The 12,827-nt window shown below is 41.6% G+C and overlaps 1 pseudogene; it reads left to right on the forward strand.

Moving 5' to 3' along the window:
* Positions 1 to 312: 312 nt before the first annotated feature.
* On the forward strand, positions 313 to 1,088 carry LOC110123888 (dihydropteridine reductase pseudogene; annotated as a pseudogene).
* The last annotated feature ends 11,739 nt before the right edge of the window (positions 1,089 to 12,827 follow it).

Raw genomic sequence — 12,827 nt, forward strand, 5'->3', positions numbered from 1 at the left:
AATTCTGTAGATGAGAAAACTGAGGCTTAGTGATATTAAGTCACTTGTCCAAGGCCATGAAGTTAGGTCACTTGTCCAAGTTCACATAGTTGGTAGTAACAGGCCTGGTATTTGAATCCAGGTCTGTTACACACCATAGCACATGTTTGAATGATAACCCTTGAACATTGTAAAATCTTCAATCAGCATAAAATGATTGTGTTGATATTCATTAATATCTCTGTCCTGAGTGGTCAATGAAAGTAAATTTATATACTTAAGAAAAAGTTGCAGCAAAAAATGAAATTAGCGGAAGCCGAGTGCAGTGGAGGGATGGCGGCGGCGGCAGCGGGCAAGGCGGGCCGGGTGCAGGTGGCCGGCGGCCGGCGGCCGGGGCGCGCTGGGCTCGCGATGCGTGCAGGCCTTCCGGGCCCGCAACTGGTGGGTCGCCAGCATCGACGTGCAGGAGAACGAAGAGGCCAGTGCCAACGTCGTGGTTAAAATGACAGACTCGTTCACGGAGCAGGCTGACCAGGTGACGGCTGAAGTGGGAAAGCTCCTGGGTACAGAGAAGGTGGATGCGATCCTTTGTGTGGCTGGAGGATGGGCTGGGGGCAATGCCAAGTCCAAGTCGCTCTTTAAAAAACTGCGACTTGATGTGGAAGCAGAGCGTGTGGACATCCATCATCTCCAGCCACCTGGCCACCAAGCACCTCAAGGAAGGAGGCCTCCTGACTTTGGCGGGGGCCAGGGCCGCCCTGGACGGGACGCCCGGGATGATCAGCTACGGCATGGCCAAGGCTGCAGTTCACCAGCTCTGCCAGAGCCTGGCCAGGAAGAACAGCGGCCTGCCGCCCGGGGCTGCGGGCGTCGCCCTGCTCCCGGTCACCCTGGACACTCCAGTGAACCGGAAGTCGATGCCCGAGGCCGACTTCAGCTCCTGGACGCCCTTGGAGTTCCTGGTCGAAACCTTCCATGACTGGATCACAGAGAAAAACCGGCCAAGCTCAGGAAGCCTAATCCAGGTGGTGACCGCGGAGGGGAAGACGGAGCTTACCGCGGCATCTCTATAAGCCTCGTTTCACCGTCTGTCAGAAAAGTCATCAGTCCATCCGTGTGGCCGATGTGGCCCTCGTTTTCTGTAATCCTGTCTGTGGGACGTGATTCTAAGTCCTGTTTTCCTCTTGCTTAATGTGCATTTGTTCTCTAGGACAGTGTCCAAGTTTGTGTTAAATAAAAGCATGTGAGGCTTATACACAGCACCGTGGGTCAGTTAACCGTGTGATTTGGGGAGGTCTCAGGACGACCCCCTCGGCATCAGTGTTGTATTGAATTGCTTTTGAGACACTGCGTTTGAGTCCCTGACAGAAGCTGTCGACCGAGTTGTTCAGAGATTTGCTGGCAACAGGGACATTTGGAGCCTGAGTCATTTCTGAATGTTGTGCCTGTATCACGGATGTAGTTTTCGTGGCCTCGAATTCATCTGCCTTAAAACTCCTTCTATGTTATAAGCAAAATCCTGTGGACTCTGTCAAGGTGTCTTTTTCCTGTGAAGTTGCCAACTGCCCAAGGGAACTACTTGTAACGGTGTGGCATTTATCTTCCTAATAAATGCACTTCATTTATGGTAAAAAAAAAAATGCAATTAAAGTGGGCTTACACTTAAACTTCAGTTAAATATGGATTTTTCTAATTCTTAAATTCCAGGTTAAAGCAAAAACTTCCATCAATTAACAAAAAATAAAGTTATTCATATGGAGTAAGTTTCCAGATCACAACAGAATAATATTAGACATTAATACCAAAATTATTCCAAAACTTGATACTTAGGAAAATATTTAAATGTCCTTATAGAATGAATCAAGAAGTGATATCAGCAAAAACGACAAAGTGGGGACCTCTGAAATTTCTTTCCTAAAAGCAATGAAAAAACTGGAAAAACTTTCAGAAACAACTTTTGCTGAACTCTGGGTAGCTGAAAGTCTTTGTTAATTTCCAGAGTTCTGTAAAATGATATACCATACAAATGATTACAGAGAGCTAGAATGGCTATGCAAAATGGACTTTAAGACAAAAATTGTTAATGAAGAAAAAGAGGAACATTTTATAATGATACTTGAGTTGATCATTCAAGAAGAAATAGCAATTATAAATACATAGACACCTAACAACAGAAGACACCTAACAGTCCTAAGATACATAAAACAAAACTGACAGAAATGAAGAGAGAAATTGGTCAATAATAACAGAGAATTCAATGCCCCACTTGCAATCATGGATATAACAATTACGGTAGATCAATAGAACAATAATGGATAGATCAACAAGGAAATAGAGAAATTGAACAATCAACTAGTAAACCAACTAGACCTACCATCCATCTATAGAACATGCCGCACAACTGCAGCAGAATAAATATTCTCAAGAATTCAGGGAATATTCCCTAGTATAGATCATGTGGTAGACCACAAAACAAGTCTTAATAAATTCAAAAGGATTGAAATCACACAAAGTACATCTTTCAACAACAATTGAGTAAAAGTAGAAATCAGTAACAGAAGAGAATCTAGGAAAGCCACATATATGTAAACATTAAACAACACACTGTATAAACAAGGCTTCCCTGGTGCTTCGGATGGTGAAGAATCTGCCTGCAATGCAGGAGACCTGTGTTTGATCCCTGGGTTGGGATGATCCCCTGGAGAAGGGAATGGCTACCCACTCCAGTATTCTTGCCTGGAGAATTCCATGGACAGAGGAGCCTGGCAGACTACAGTCCATGGAGTCGCAAAGAGTCAGACACAACTGAGAGACTAATACATTATCAAATACACACACACTGTATAAACAACAGGTCAAAGAAGAAAACAAAAGAGAAAATATGTTACTATGAATGTAAATGAAAACACAGCAAACAAAAACTTACAGAATGCAGCAAAAGCTAAGCTTGAAGGGTAATTTACAGCTGTAAATACCTTTAGTAAAAAACAAGAAAGATCTAAAACAAATAGCCTAAACTTCTAACCTAAGAAACTAGAAAGAGAAGAGTCAACTAAACCTAAAGTGTGCAAAATGAATGTAATACTGAAGATTAGAGCAGAAATGAGTGAAATGGAGAATAGGAAAAAAATGGAGAAAATTGACTAAACCAAAATTTGGTTTTTGCAATGACAGAGAAAGCTGGCAAAAGTTTAGCTAGACTGACCAAGAGAAAAAGAGAAAAAACTAAAATTACTAAACTTGTGGTTAAATGAGAGATATTACTACCAATGTTACAGAAATAAAAAAGATTATTATACAAGTATATTATTAACAATTGGGCTTCCCTAGTGGCTCAGTGGTAAAGAAACCACCTGCCAAGCAGAAAACAAGGGTTTGATCCCTGGGTGGGAGAGACCCCCTGGAGAAAAAAAATGGCAACCCACTCCAGTATTCTTGCTTGGGAAATCCCATGGACAGAGAAGCCTGGCGGGCTACAGTTCATGGGGTTGCAGAAGAGTTGGACAGGACCTAGTGACTAAATAACAAATTATTAACAACTGCAGGACAATAAACTAACATAGGAAAGGACACCAACTACAGAAAGGGACTTAAAAAGAATTAGAGAATCTGAGTAGTGAAGTGAAAGTCACTCAGTTGTGCGCAACTCTTTGCAACCCCATGGACTATATAGTCCATGAAATTCTCCAGGCCAGAATACTGGAGTGGGTAGCCTTCCAGGGGATCTTCCCAACCCAGGGATGGAAATCAGGTCTCCCATATTGCTGGCAGATTCTTTACCAGCTGAGCTACCAGCGAAGCCCAAGATACTGGAGTGGGTAGCCTATCCCTTCTCCAGCAGATCTTCCCGACCCAGGAATCAAACTGGATTCTTTACCAAATGAGCTATCAGGGTAGAGAGTCTGAGTAGACCTATATCAAATAAACAGATTGAAATCGTAATTTTAAAAATACCATAAAGAAAAGCCCAGTTCCAAAGAGCTTCACTGGTAAAATCTCCCAAATGTTTAAATCAGGTTAACTCCAATGCTTCATATAGTTTTCTAAAATATTATAGAAGACAGTGCACTTCTCAACTCATTTTATGAAGCCAGTTATTACTCTAACAAACCAGACAAGGATATTGTGAGAAAACTATAAAGCAGTACCTCAAAAGTTTTGTTTCCATTTAAGAAAGAAAGAAATAAAAATGAGAAAACAACACTCTTTTATGCAAAGGACAAGTACCATACTGGACCACTCACCTATCTACTCCATGCTCAGGTGACTTCTGTGATTTAAAATGACAGCGTTATTCAGGTAAACGTCTGTGTATTGAACATGAAACATGAACCAGGCCTAGAGCTACAAGGATGAATACAGCAGCTCCTGACCTCTAGGAACTCATAGTGTGGTGAGGGTTTAAGGCACAATAATGAGTAATTATCCAACAATGGAATTAGGGCTTTAATAGATGTGAACAAAGGGTTATAGGTTGGAGTCAGAAAGCACGGGGACTTAACTGTATCACAAAGCATGTGTGCTTTGTCCAGTAGCGAGTCCTTGATGCTTTGTAAGCAGGGAAGTGACAACAAGGTCAAGTAAAAGTTTTAAAAAATCTGGTGACTTTGTGTAGTAAGGACAAACATGTGGGAGAAATTATAGGAAAGAAAATACTTGGGAGACTAATTTTGATATTTTATAAGAAGGGTTTGAACTAGATAATGATGGTAGTAACTGAAATAAAAGAACATACAGAGGTGTTTGTTATTTCTATTAATCAGTAGGACTTGGTGCCTGAGCAGTTGGGAAAGACAAGACAAGAATGGTTTTGTGTCTATGTAACTCACAGTGTGGGGGGTAGAAATGGCAACTTTATGACAGGAGAATACTTTAAAGTAAAGAGGCAACTGAGCAACTTAATCTCAATTTCCAGCACATAGCTGGACATAGGCTTAAGCACAGAAACAAAATGTTCATGAATACATCCATGTAGAGTGTAATGTAATAGTATACACTGCAATTACTTATACCAAGCTCTAGAGAAGTGAAGGGGAAAAGCTGGAGAGTGTAACATATTTTCAGTAATATTTTATGCTTTAAGAAGGAAGAGAGTTTCAAAGCAAATATGACAAGATCTTGATTCTTAAGTCTAGCTAGCAGATACATAGGTGGTTATATTATTTTCTGTACTTTCTGTATTGAAATTTTTTCATATTTAACTCCGTGAGGAGCTACCCCTCGCCCAAGGTCAGGGGTGGCAACCGAGAGCGCCAGGCTGCGACAGCGCAGGAGCGGCGCAGAGGAGCTTCCCCACGTCCGAGGTCAGGGGCAGCGGCCAAGAGGAGCTCCCCCACGTCCAAGGTCAGGGCGGCAGCGGAGAGGAGCAACCCCGCGCCTGATGTCAGGGGCCGTGGCTGAGAGAAGCTACCCCACCTCCAAGAACTGTGGCTGCGCGGGACCAGGAGGGCCAAGAGGAGCTTCCCCACGTCCAAGGTCAGGGCGGCCATGAGAAGATACCCCTCGTCCAAGGTAAGGAGCATCGGCTGCGTTTTGCTGAAGCAGCCGTCAAGAGATACCTCACGTCCAAGGTTAGAGAAACCCAAGTAAGACGGTAGGTGTTGCGAGAGGGCATCAGAGGGCAGACACACTAAAACCATAATCACAAAAAACTAGCCAATCTGATCACAGGACCACAGTCTTGTCTAACTCAATGAAACTAAGCCATGCCGTGTGGGGCCACCCAAGACGGTCGGGTCATGGTGGAGAGGTCTGACAGAACGTGGTCCACTGGAGAAGGCAATGGCAAACCACTTCAGTATTCTTGCCTTGAGAACCCCATGAACAGTGTGAAAAGGCAAAATGATAGGATACTGAAAGAGGAACTCCCCAGGTCGGTAGGTGCCCACTATGCTACTGGAGATCATTGGAGAAATAACTCCAAAGAGAATGAAGGGTTGGAGCCAAAGCAAAAACAATACCCAGTTGTGGATGGGACTGGTGATAGAAGCAAAGTCCGATGCTGTAAAGAGCAATATTGCATAGGAACCTGGAATGTTAGGTTCATGAATCAAGGCAAATTGGAAGTGGTCAAACAGGAGATGGCAAGAGTGAATGTCGACATTCTAGGAATCAGTGAACTAAAATGGACTGGAATGGGTGAATTTAACTCAGATGACCATTATATCTACTACTGTGGACAGGAATCCCTTAGAAGAAATGGAGTAGCCATCATGGTCAACAAGAGTCCAAAATGCAGTACTTGGATGCAATCTCAAAAATGACAGAATGATCTCTGTTCGTTTCCAAGGCAAACCATTCAATATCACGGTAATCCAAGCCTATGCCCCAACCAGTAACACTGAAGAAGCTGAATGGTTCTATGAAGACCTACAAGACCTTTTAGAACTAACACCCAAAAAAGATGTCCTTTTCATTATAGGGGACTGGAATGCAAAAGTAGGAAGTCAAGAAACACCTGGAGTAACAGGCAAATTTGGCCTTGGAGTATGGAATGAAGCAGGGCAAAGGCTAACAGAGTTCTGCCAAGAGAACGCACTGGTCATAGCAAACACCCTCTTCCAACAACACAAGAGAAGACTCTACACATGGACATCACCAGATGGTCAACACCGAAATCAGATTGATTATATTCTTTGCAGCTAAAGATGGAGAAGTTCTATACAGTCAGCAAAAACAAGACTGGGAGCTGACTGTGGCTCAGATCATGAATTCCTTATTGCCAAATTCAGACTTAAATTGAAGAAAGTAGGGAAAACCACTAGACCATTCAGGTATGACCTAAATAAAATCCCTTATGACTATACAGTGGAAGTGAGAAATAGATTTAAGGGACTAGATCTGATAGACAGAGAGCCTGATGAACTATGGACGGAGGTTTGTGACATTGTACAGGAGACAGGGATCAAGACCATCCCCATGGAAAAGAAATGCAATAAAAGGGCAAAATGGTTGTCGGAGGCCTTACAAATAGCTGTGTAAAGAAGAGAAGCAAAAAGCAAAGGAGAAAGAGAAAGATATTCCCATTTGAATGCAGAGTTCCAAAGAATAGCCAGGAGAGATAAGAAAGACTTCCTCAGCGATCAATGCAAAGAAATAGAGGAAAACAATAGAATGGGAAAGACTAGAAATCTCTTCAAGAAAATTAGAGATACCAAGGGAACATTTCATGCAAAGATGGGCTCAATAAAGGACAGAAATGGTATGGACCTAACAGAAGCAGAAGATATTAAGAAAGGTGGCAAGAATACACAGAAGAACTGTACAAAAAAGATCTTCACGACCCAGATAATCACGATGGTGTGATCACTCACCTAGAGCCAGACATCCTGGAATGTGAAGTCAAGTGGGCCTTAGAAAGCATCACTACGAACAAAGCTAGTGGAGGTGATGGAATTCCAGTTGAGTTATTTCAAATCCTGAAAGATGATGCTGTGAAAGTGTTGCACTCAATATGTCAGCAAATTTGGAAAACTCAGCAGTGGCCACAGGACTGGAAAAGGTCAGTTTTCATTCCAGTCCCTAAGAAAGACAATCCCAAAGAATGCTCAAACTATTGCACAGTTGCACTCATCTCACACGCTAGTAAAGTAATGCTCAAAATTCTCCAAGCCAGGCTTCAGCAATACGTGAACCGTGAACTTCCAGATGTTCAAGCTGGTTTTAGAAAAGGCAGAGGAACCAGAGATCAAATTGCCAATATCTGCTGGATCATCAAAAAAGCAAGAGAGTTCCAGAAAAACATCTATTTCTGCTTTATTGACTATGCCAAAGCCTTTGACTGTGTAGATCACAATAAACTGTGGAAAATTCTGAAAGAGATGGGAATACCAGACCACCTGACCTGCCTCTTGAGAAACCTGTATGCAGGTCAGGAAGCAACAGTTAGAACTGGACATGGAATATATTGTCACCCTGCTTATTTAACTTATATGCAGAGTACATCATGAGAAACGCTGGGCTGGAAGAAGCACAAGCTGGAATCAAGACTGCTGGGAGAAATATCAATAACCTCAGATATGCAGATAACACCACCCTTATGGCAGAAAGCAAAGAACTAAAGAGCCTCTTGATGAAAGTGAAAGAGGAGAGTGAAAAAGTTGGCTTAAAGCTTAACATTCAGAAAACTAAGATCATGGCATCTGGTCCCATCACCTCATGGGAAATAGATGGGGAGACAGTGGAAACAGTGTCAGACTTTATTTTTTTGGGCTCCAAAATCACTGCAGATGGTGATTGCAGTCATGAAATTAAAAGACGCTTACTCCTTGGAAGGAAAGTTATGACCAACATAGATAGCATATTAAAAAGCAGAGACATTACTTTGCCAACAAAGGTCCGTCTGGTCAAGGCTATGGTTTTTCCAGTGGTCATGTATGGATGTGAGAGTTGGACTGTGAAGAAAGCTGAGCACCGAAAAGTTGATGCTTTTGAACTATGGTGTTGGAGAAGACTCTTGAGAATCCCTTGGACTGCAAGGAGATCCAACCAGTCCATCCTAAAGGAGATCAGTCCTGGGTGTTCATTGGAAGGACTGATTCTGAAGCTGAAACTCCAGTACTTTGGCCACCTCATGTGAAGAGTTGACTCATTGGAAAAGACCTTGATGCTGGGATGGATTAGGGGCAGGACGAGAAGGGGACAACAGAGGATGAGATGGTTGGATTGCATCACCGACCCAGTGGACATGGGTTTGAGTAAACTCCGGGAGTTGGTGATGGACAGGGAGGCCTGGCGTGCTGCGATTTATGGGGTCACAAAGAGTTGGACACAACTGAGCGACTGAACTGAACTAAATAAAACTGAAAGTTCTTTTAATCAGAATGTACACCCCTCAAATTTCAGCCTAAAAAGGCAATCTAATCCTTTGATTGTCAAATTGAACAACTAATCTAAGAAGTTATTGTAGTCAAACTGTATTCATTTCCTATTGCCTCTAACAAACTACCACACATTTAGTGACTTATTTATTTTCTTACAATTTAGGTTATCAGAAGTCTGAAATGAGTCTGTGCTAAAATCAGTATGTGGGCAGGACTGGTTCCATATGAAGGCTCTAGGGGAGAATCCCTTTCCTGCCTTTTCTAGTTTCTTGAGGCCACCTGAATTCTTGGCTCTTGGCTCCTTTCTTTCATTTTCAAAGCTAGCTTCCAGTCTCTCCCTTTCTCTCTGTCTCTCTCTCTGCTTTCATAGTCACGTTGCCTTTCTGCTTATGAAGACCTCTGTGATTGAGCCTACATAGATAATTCAGGATAATTTCCCAGTCACAAGATCCAGAACTTAATCTTAACTTTGAAGTTTTTTTCATGTGAGATAACATATCCACCAGTTCTGAGGATTAGGATGTGGAGATATCTGGGGCGGGTCGGGGGGGGGGAGTGCTTATTTTGACTACTATTTTAAAGCTTAACACAGTATAATTAATAGCAGTTAATAAAAACAATAGGAAGATTTTTTTAGTATAAAAGTTTTTTGTAAGTTATAATATTTACTCATTATAACATCAACCAATGGAAATAATGAAGTTTCTCTTATTAACAAAAAATTAAATTGAGAATCTTATATTTGCTTCAACCTGTAATTTTAGTTTTTTTTTTTAATTTTGTTTACACAATATGAACTAAATTCTTTACAGCTTTCTTGAGATATAATTTACATAAGATTGTGTAAGTTAAAGTGTACAGTGTATTGATTTGATATACATATGTTACGATATGATGACCGCCACAATTAGTCAATACCTGCATCATCTTACCTAATTACCATTTCTCTTTTGTGGTGAAAACATTTTTTTTTTTTAATTTATTTATTTTAATTGGAGGCTAATTACTTTACAATATTGTAGTGGTTTTGCCATACATTGACATGAATCAGCCATGGGTGTACATGTGTTCCCCATCCTGAACCCCCCTCCCACCTCCCTCCCCATCCCATCCCTCTAGGGGTCATCCCAGTGCACCAGCCCTGAGCGCCCTGTCTCATGCATCAAACCTGGACTGGCGATCTGTTTCACATATGATAATATACATGTTTCAATGCTATTCTCTCAGATCATCCCACCCTCACCTTCTCCCACAGAGTCCAAAAGTCTGTTCTATACATCTGTGTCTCTTTTGCTGTCTCGCATATAGGGTTATCATTACCATATTTCTAAATTCCATATATATGTGTTGGTGCTGCTGCTAAGTCGCCTCAGTCGTGTCCGACTCTGTGCGACCCCGTAGACGGCAGCCCACCAGGCTCCCATCCCTGGGATTCTCCAGGTAAGGACACTGAAGTGGGTTGTCATTTCCTTCTCCAATGCATGAAAGTGAAAAGTGAAAGTGAAGTCACTTAGTCGTGTCCGACTCTTCGCGACCCCATGGACTTTAGTCTACCAGGCTCCTCCGTCCATGGGATTTTCCAGGCAAGAGTACTGGAGTGGGGTGCCGTTGCTTTCTCTGCAAATATGTGTTAGTATACTGTATTGGTGTTTTTCTTTCTGGCTTACTTGACTCTGTATAACAGGCTCCAGTTTCATCCACCTCATTAGAACTGATTCAAATGTATTCTTTTTAATAGCTGAGTAATATTCCATTGTGTATATGTACCACAGCTTTCTTATCCATTCATCTGCCAGTGGACATCTAGGTTGCTTCCATGTCCTGGCTATTGTAAACAGTGCTGCGATGAACATTGGGGTACACGTGTCTCTTTCAGTTCTGGTTTCCTTGGTGTGTATGCCCAGCAGTGGGATTGCTGGGTCATATGGCAGTTCTATTTCCAGTTTTTTAAGGAATCTCCACACTGTTCTCCATAGTGGCTATACTAGTTTGTATGTGGTGAGAATATTTAAGACCTACTCTCTTAGAAATTTTCAAGATTATAATAGAGTATTGTTAACTATACTCACCATGTTATGCATTAGATGCCAGAACTTATTTATTTTCCAAATAAATTTAGATTAACTTTTTGAAATTTACAAACTTAGATTAACTTTTTGGCCAACTTCTGCCTATTTTCCTTATCCTTCAGTCCCCAGTAATCACCATTCTACTTCCTGTTTCTAATAGTATGACTTTTGGAGACTCCACATTTAAGTAATATCATTTAGTATTTGTCTTTCTCTGTTTTTCTTATCTCATTTTGCATAAAGCCCTCAAGGCCCTTCCATGTGGTCACAAATGTCAGGATTTCCTTCTTTCCCAAGTCTGAATAATATTCCTCCGTGTGTGTGTAGGGGTGTGCAACATTTTCTTTATTTAGTCATCCACTAATGGATACTTAGATTGTTTTCATATCTTGGCTATTGTGAATAATGTGATAAACATAGGAGTGCAGATATCTCTTCAATATTCTGTTTTCATTTCCTTTGGATATATACCCAGAAGTGGATTGCTAGATCATATGGTAGTTCTATTTTTAATTTTTTGAGGAACCTCCATACTGTTTTCCATAGTGGTCCTGCACCAATTTACATTCCCACCAACAGGGGCACAAGAGTTCCTATTTCTCCACATCCTTGCTGACGCTTGTTATTAATCTCTTGTCTTTTTGATCATTTTTATTTATTTACTATTTTTGACTGTGCTGGGTCTTCATTGCTATGTGGGCTTTTTTCTAGCTACAGTGAGCCAGCGCTGCTGTCTAGTTGCAGTGTGTGGGCTTCTCATTGCGGTGGCTTTTCTTGCTGAGGAGCGCAGGATACAGGTGCATGGGCTTCAGTAGTTGGGGCACCTGGGTTCTGTAGTTGCAACTCCCAGGCTCTAGGGCACAGGCTTAGTTGCACACGGGCTTAGATGCTCTGTAGCATGAGGGATTTTTCAGGACCAGGGATTGAACCCATGTCTCCTGCACTGGCAGGCAGATTCTTTACTACTGAGCCATCAGGAAAGCCTGCAGTTATTGTTTCAATAAACCATGAGGTGTCAAAGATGAACACAATTGTCTGGGTATACTATTTCATACTTGAAGCTAATAAAGATCTTATAGATTAAGCATCTTAAGTTTGTCTGCTTATCACTGTAGAGCTCAACTCAAATTACCATAGCTAGAATGGTAGGGGATGAGGAACAGTTTGCCAAAGCAAAGCCCTTTGTTGCTCTGGACTTCACTACATTAATTGATAAGTGAATCTGTCTACCACTTTCCATCTCTATTGCCATCATGCTGGTGCAGACTACCAGGAACTCTCTCTTGGAATTCTGCAACAGGCTCATATCTGGTCTCCCAGTTCTCAATTCATTCTTCAGACAGTTGCCAGCTCTGATTATTCAAAAACATAAATGAGAGCTCACTACTTAGGTTCATAAAACTATTACAGAAATTTCCCATGGCACTTGTAGTCCAATCAAAATCCTCACCAAGGATTTGCCAACATTTCCATCATTTCGTACACTCTTCCCATACTTATCATTTTCCATATATGTTCTCCTTGTATGGGCCAATTTTGCTCTTGCCTCAGGGTCTTAGCATTTGCTGTTACCCCTACTTGGGCCACTTTCCCCCCAAATATTCACATAGCAGTAGCCCTCCTACCCTTCAGGTCTTCATCGTCCCCTCAGAGAGAGCTGTCTGATTATATTTTCTTACCTATGTAGCATTGGGTAAGCCATTCACTTTCCTAAGCCTCAGTGTCCTTATCAAGGAAAAGACGGTAGAGTTCTTATCAAGAAAGATGGAGATTTTAATAAATGATTCTGAGAAAACTAGTTAGCCATTTGGAAAAAGAATACAACTAGATCCATACTCTACATTAAATGCAAGGATTAATTTTATATGGATCAGAGATCTAAATGGAAAAAATGAAAGCAAACAAATCCTAGGAAAAAAAAAGCATGGGTGAATTCCTCTTTAACCTAGATGTGGGA

The sequence above is a fragment of the Odocoileus virginianus genome, unplaced genomic scaffold, assembly GCF_023699985.2.
Source record: "Odocoileus virginianus isolate 20LAN1187 ecotype Illinois unplaced genomic scaffold, Ovbor_1.2 Unplaced_Scaffold_2, whole genome shotgun sequence".
Lineage (NCBI taxonomy): Eukaryota > Metazoa > Chordata > Mammalia > Artiodactyla > Cervidae > Odocoileus > Odocoileus virginianus.